This window comes from Quercus robur, chromosome 12, assembly GCF_932294415.1.
Source record: "Quercus robur chromosome 12, dhQueRobu3.1, whole genome shotgun sequence".
Taxonomy (NCBI): Eukaryota; Viridiplantae; Streptophyta; class Magnoliopsida; order Fagales; family Fagaceae; genus Quercus; species Quercus robur.
In genome coordinates, this window is record NC_065545.1 from 35,105,639 (window position 1) to 35,113,247 (window position 7,609).

The following is a 7,609-nucleotide window of genomic DNA, read 5'->3' on the forward strand; positions in this document are numbered from 1 at the left end:
GTGCTTCCGGTGCCCATACCTTACTGTTATAAGCCTCATGAGGACACGGCACTTCTGCGGCGGAGAAAGTTTTTTCTTCCCAACCCTCGCTTTCAGCATGTTATGCCAAGAAGGGAGAACTCCGGATATGGGAAGCGTGATGTGAGAGAAAAATAAAAGGATGGGTGTATATATAAAGCAACCCTCTCTCCCTCCTATTTATTTGAAAAGACAAGATAATGGCAGTCAACTCACGCGGCGTCCCAAGGAGCACTACAGACAAAGTAGTCTTGGCTCAACTTCCAACGTCAACTGCAGCCAAGAGACTCAAGGAGCCTCGTAAAGGCGCGCCTCGATCCTTGGGGCGTCAGAGAAGTACTGCATGGCCAGAGGTTGCAGAAATATCTCTTAATCCGCGGATTCATTGAATTCGCGGCCCAAGCCCGCTTGGCGTGAAGGCCCAGGGACACCCTGTTTGGCACCTCAGGAAGTGCTCAGTAAAAGGGAAAACCAAGTACTGATGCAGACATTGGTCTTGGACAGAATCTAAGGCTTGCATGGTCCTCGGACTCAAGCTAAAAGGGAAAACCAAGTACTGATGCAGACATTGGTCTTGGACAGAACCTAAGGCTTGCATGGTCCTCGGACTCAAGCTAAAAGGGAAAACCAAGTACTGATGCAGACGTTGGTCTTGGACAGAACCTAAGGCTTGCATGGTCCTCGGACTCAAGCTAAAAGGGAAAACCAAGTACTAATGCAGACATTGGTCTTGGACAGAACCTAAGGCTTGCATGGTCCTCGGACTCAAGCTAAAAGGGAAAACCAAGTACTGATGCAGACGTGGGTCTCGGACAGAACCTAAGGCTTGCATGGTCCTCGGACTCAAGCTAAAAGGGAAAACCAAATACCGATAAAGACACAAGTATTGGACTCAAGCCTAAAGGAAAAATCAAGTACATAAGATAAAACGTATAAGTCCTGAACAAAACCCAGGTTTTGCAAAGTCCTCGGACTCAGGCTTCTTGGGAAATCAACTGCCCGAATGAAGAAATTTTTCGGCTTAAATACTGGAAAGGGTTAGGTCTCGCGTATCATGGAGATGGCAGAACAACCTAATGATCGTCAACCTAAAGAGGCCATTCACCCGGTGGGTAACACGTCCTCGGATAGCTACTTCTTACATCTTATCGAAGCATTTAATACCCATCACGGCTAATTTTAAGATAAGTCTCATTCCTCACTGGTCGGATTGTTATGTTGAATAATAATTTTGTTAAAGTCATCGTGGCATCTTTTTATCAACGATTACTTTGGCCTTAGTTATTATTGATTGAAATGCTATACTATTATGCCGAGCAGCGCTTTCACATTTGTTAAAATATGTAAATAAGACATACGAAATAGAGTAACAATAACTTTTATTAATATGAAAAATTGTTACAACGTACAAGGAAGGGCTTAAACAAGCCTATACAAAAAATGAACTGCTAAAACAGTAACAACATCCGTAACACAAGTAAGTAAACCATCAGGTGTCTTCTGAATTCGCCTTCAAAGTCTTTCTGAAATCTATACCTCAGTACTGCTCATATCGGGAGAAGATCCTTATACAAAAATAATGAAGGAGAAGGAAGAAGAATTGGAAGACATGGAAGCACTTCAGCAAGCTCTTGTCACTGAAGAATGCAAGGGAAAAAGAAGATGGAAGACATGAGCGGGAAGGAGGAGAAGAAGAGGGAAGCAATGAAAAGAAAGTAAAATGAGCAAAAGAGGGAGAAGGGGAGCCTTATTAGGTATGCTCATGAGAGAGCAGATGGAGATGACAAGGGAGGTTTTCGACTCAGTCACACCAGAAATGGGGTGTGACGAGTCCCTGCTTCGGATTTTGGCTAAAAGAATGGGGAGGCAAATCTTAAGCCTCCGCCATCCTTGCCCCGACCGAGCCATCTCGAGTTTTGTTGGGACATGGCATTTCTGGGAAAGGAAGGATTTGTTCATGGTGGATTACTATGAGATAAGTATTATTGAATAGGGAGTAACCGGATGGAGGAAGTGGGTTCCGGGAGGAACGTAAGGGATTCGGATATGAAAAGGTCACCCTCTGTCTTCTCTCTTTATATAGGGGACGAAGGATAGGGTATGTGACACATTCAGATCCCTAGGGAAATCCAGAGTATAACGCGCCGCTTCATTCTCCCACACCATTAGTAACCGTTATATCTGGGAGGACTCGTAAATGGGAAGATATTAAAGACACGTTGCAGATAACCACGCGGCATAACGGCAACGTACGCAAATCCAGGAAAAACGGCTCGTAGACCGGCGCATTCCTCGTGGAGGTGAAGAGTCACCAACGTTGATCAAGGGCCGAATTAAATGAGCCGCAGTCAAGGATCGGTATTACCAAAACCCACCTTTCCAACCAGGACGTTGGACAGTAGGGTTTTGAGGGGCTATTGTGGGGCCCAATAGTCTATGGGCCCGGCTTGCTCGTTTATAGGGAGTCCAGGGCCCAAGCCCAAAAATAGTGAGCCCGATGTGGTTCAAAGATGCGTCCGAGGACCGCTCAGTCCTCGGAAAACCCAGAACCCCATTGACGAGAATGGGATACAGGCAAACTTGAAAGATCAGAAAATATCTCAGGGAAATAGTCCTTAATACCCTTCATCGACATGACACCGCACCTAACAGAGCCGGATTTTTAGGCTTTATGGACCATCTCCCACAATTCAGGGATTAGACTGATGGGACAGGTATCTGTCCTGGAAAGATCGACCCTACACGTGGACGAAGGACAACGAACGTAGGCTAGTATAAAAGAGAATGTTATGTGACCAAGAAGGGGGATCTCCCATCTAGTTTCTGGAGAAAGACTTGATGAAAGAGAATGTCTGGATAATATACGCCGGACACCACCTAAAAACCCACCGACGGGCAACCGGGGACAGCACCATCTCTCCTCAGACATGATCCGAGGAGCCAAATCCTCTTAGATACAAGATGGAAGGGCCTGAGTATCCAGCCCAAAGCTCTTTCTCATATCGGTTCACCTATAGTCCGGCCCGAAATGTCGCCCTGTGATCCAACGCTGGCCTTTCAAGCCCACTCTCTACAAATATTATTGTGAGGGACTTTCCGCGTGCGAGTCCAACATCGTTGTTGGGCCGCTAAAGATTTTGTGTCCCTACAGATACAATTAAGAATAAGTCATAAAAAAAAAGTGCTTTATCAAAGGGTAAATTATAAAATACCACAGTTTCCTTTCAAATAAACAAAATTTAGAGATAATTTCTTACATGCATTACATTAAATTCTAACATAATTTATGAAGTACAAACAATTTAATCTTTTGCAAAAACAATTAAATTCGTAATTATGTGTTTAAATTTATAAGGAAAACTAAGGTTTTTTTTTATATTTTTATATCTTTCTCTAAGTATATTATAAAGAAACACATTGAAAATATTCATTAAAAAAAACACATTTGAAAATTAAATTTCCATCTTTCTGTTTTTCTTTTCTATGACACACTGCCGAATTCCCACATGTATTGTGGGGACAATATGTTTCTTTGTAAATGTTTACATAAAATAAAATAGTCTATATTACAATGCCCTGTTTTTTTTTTTTGGATAAGTACAATGCCCTGTTTTATCACATGATAGATTCTTTTTTTTTTTTTGCCACCATCACATGATAGATTCTTTATCACATGATAGGTTCTGTAGTGTAGATTATTATAAAAATTAATATAAAGTTCCACTGTTGCCCGTCTCTGTGGAAATATCCCACATGTCAAAAACATGTAAAACACAAAAAATTACTCAATAGAACCTTTTCTCTAAACTTTTTTGGTAAACTTATGTGTTTGGCATGTCCCCATCTCTCTTTTTCTCACTCTCTACTTTATGGACCAAACGAGTAACAAAATTCTCCACTGCACTACGAGAATGATCGACCACCGACCTCTTATGATGATAGGAGAGGAGGCAAATTAATTTTCTTCAGAAGATAGTAGCCAAATTTGGTCTAAAAAAACCCAACTTTTGTTTCATAAGCCACATTATTCTATTTTAATATTATTTTCTTTCTTCTCAAGTATTTTTTTTTTTTTTATCCGGCACATTAAGTAAATAGTGCTTAATAAATGCATCGAGAATGACATAGAAGTTGATGTTACTTTGGTTAGGCCCACGATGAAAGTGCTTTTAATAATGACTGCTGATATATGGGTCAGACAAAGCCTAAAGCAGCCACGCGTAGCAACAAGATCTATTTCCACCCATATATTTTTGGCTTGAAAACTTTAAAGTATGAAATGATATTACAATTAATATTGCAATATATTATTTTTATATATATGCATGGTTATTATTGCATATGATTAAAACTATATACTAAAATAATTCTCTGCTTTTTGCGTTTCATCTTTTTCCAACGCATCATGACACCATGATAGTTACACCCCACCGCGGCAAGCAATGAATGCGATCTGCACTGATTTTTTGTTTTTGTTTTTTGTTTTTTGTTTTTTTGAGAATGATTAAAGTATCTACTAATGTAAGATTGTGTTTGTCCACTAATTGAGGCCAAAACTACTATTTCACTATTTTGATGTTTGCACTTATCACTGATGTGATTTATAAAATTAGACGATGTTTGAAGTTTGAAGTTTGAAGCTTGAAGTTTGAACCACACGTTTGCGTTGAATTCTCGTTTTTTCTTATAAACCATGGATGGTATCAAATTAATTAATTTTTAAATGATTTAATATTGCCTTTATTCTAATATATCGAATTATTGAAAATGTAAAAATTACACGTCTTTCAAACTCTTTGCTCCTATGTTACCTAGAATTAAAATTAATTTTTTTCTTGTTAGAGTGGTTTAAAATTGGACTTAATTTTAAGACTAAAATTTTAAACACCATTTTTTTGACTAATGTTACTTCTTAAAACATGTTCAGTTGAAAGTTAAAGTTAACTGTTCCATAAACAAACATGAAACATTCCAAGTATATATGTCAAATCAGTAGGCTTAAAAGAAAATTTCATGAAAAATTATTCATCTAATAAAAACAAGTTAATAATTAATATAAGGATGACATTAATCATTTTTTAAACCTAAATAAATACAATTGATAATTTAAAAACAAAATTAAACTCGGGATCAAAATAGTAATATGTTTTAATAATGAATAGTAAAACTACACAGAACAATCCACCATATTGGTAAAGATATATATATATATATATATATATATATACACATATAGAGTTAGGTTCAAATTACATCTGATGTAACTCTTAAATAATGTTACACCACACAATAACTTGTTATAAAATTCATATTTTGAAAATCTCACCGTTGAATTATATGTTCTATATATTCTTAACAATTATACTAATTTTTATGTCAATTGGATGTTATTTATCATTTAATCCATAAACTCACATTTTATGCATTATTATAAACTACAAAAACTTGGATTTAAAAAATTGTTTAATGATATGACTATTAATCTTTGATCACCTTGAAAGTTTGTAAGTATAAATAATATATGAATATAATGTAATTTTGCAGTAGATTTGTCAAAATTTACATCAAATTAAAAAAATATTATATGGTATAACATTGTTTAAACTTGAACCCAACCTATATATATATATATATATATATATATCTTAAATTTTTTTGTTAATACTATTTTCTGTTTTTCTCTCTACTTTCTCCGAAGTAACCTGGAAGAAACCTTAACATGAAAAGTAGGCAAAGTGAGCTAAAAAGATTTCAAAGCTCGTGTTTCTACCTACACAAGCATTTGTGCAGTGCACTGCACAGTGCACACAAGCACAGCTCTCGTTCCATAGTCTTTTTCACGAACATCTTAGTTAGACTTGAGAGTTGAGACACATGGGAAGACATGCACCTCACACGTTGCCCCTGTAACTCCTGATTCTCGAACACTCCGTTTATTCATGCGGAGATTCTGTCGAGTCTCTAAAAGAAAGTTGGTATCCCAGCTCCTAATCTTTGACAATTATTTCACTGGTTTCCCATGAAACACCCTAAAAACTTCTTGGATTTGTAGTGTGATGAATTAAATTTGGAACCTCCAAATGTGTGTCATGCTCCAAACTAAAAAGTCTACCACTTTTTAAGCCAATTAAAGATGTATTAGCGTCTGTTTGGAAATAATTTATTTAATTTTTTACTAAAATTGTGTTAAAATATACTCGTATTTTGAAAAAGTGAAAAAAAAAGTAAGGTAAAAAAAAAGTTTTAAAAAGCTATATATAAAAGCTAAAAAGTAATAGGCTAGTTTAATTATAAATTGTATCCAAACACACACTTAATTTATTCTAGAGTTGTTCTTTGGGCACAACCAAATGCGACAACATTTTTTCAGTAGTTAAGGTATTACCCAAGGATGAAGCTATCATTGGACTAAGGGGCAATGCCTCCCCTAATTTTTTTTTATAAAAATAATATTATTATATATATTTGAACTAATTATTTTAGCAATTTTGTTCTATAAAATTACATTTTGTTTCCTTAAACAATATCATTAATTCTTTTAAGCGTAATGTTATACTCACAAACTTTTTTACAACATTTTACAAATTGTTTTGATAACAAATTCTTAGTGGTTCGCATAATGAGCTCACCACTCACATCATTTTTTTACTTACTAGTAACCACTTATCATATCAGTAATTTATATATATATATATATATATATAAAACCTTGTAGTTTTAGCATTTTCCTCATTTTAGTGACCATAAAAAAATTTATAGATCTAAAATCTAAAATAAAATATGCAATTCAAAAAAAATAGCACAACAACAAATATTACCAATAATAAAACTAAAATATTAATCAATTTTATCCAAAATAAACAATTCCGCCCTTTAAAAAATTATAAACAAAAATAATTATGTTCTTGCCAAAAAAAAAAAAATCTCAATAACTAAATAATAGCAAAATCAAAAATTTAAATTGTCAAAGCCACCCACCTAACCCAAAACTCTTGCTCTGTCCATGCTATTACCTACTGTATATGGCTCCGTCCATGCTATTACCTACTATGTATAAGTCAAAATAAAATGATAGAATATTACAACTCGTCACAACCAAAAAAAAAACACAAGCGTGTCAGTGAAAATGTTCTGGCATTTGCAGTGGCCCTACCTAAGCTTTTTGCCTTTTGTACTATGACTGTGTACAGCCTTAATTAATAGTGGATAATATAGGGACAGAACCAAGTAAATGTTTATAATTGTCTATAGAAAACTTAAATTACTTTAATTCATCATATGTTTGCCTCAGTGTGCTCTCCTTAAAAAAAACAAAGGATCGGAGGATGAGCAACGCGTGGGACACGGTTCTTGACGCGCAAGTAACGTGCAAAGACTTTTATTAAGGTTTGCCTTGTTCTTTTACAAGTTACGTACAACAGACTGAGCTGGTTAGTAAACGTCATGTATATATGGATTATGAAATGCAAAAGGAATAATATATATATATATAAAAGAATAGACTATGAAAATACCCTTTGGACTTCGACCACCGACCCATCATCATAGACAATTTTATAGTTTTAAGGCAGAAAGAAATATGTGTCGTACG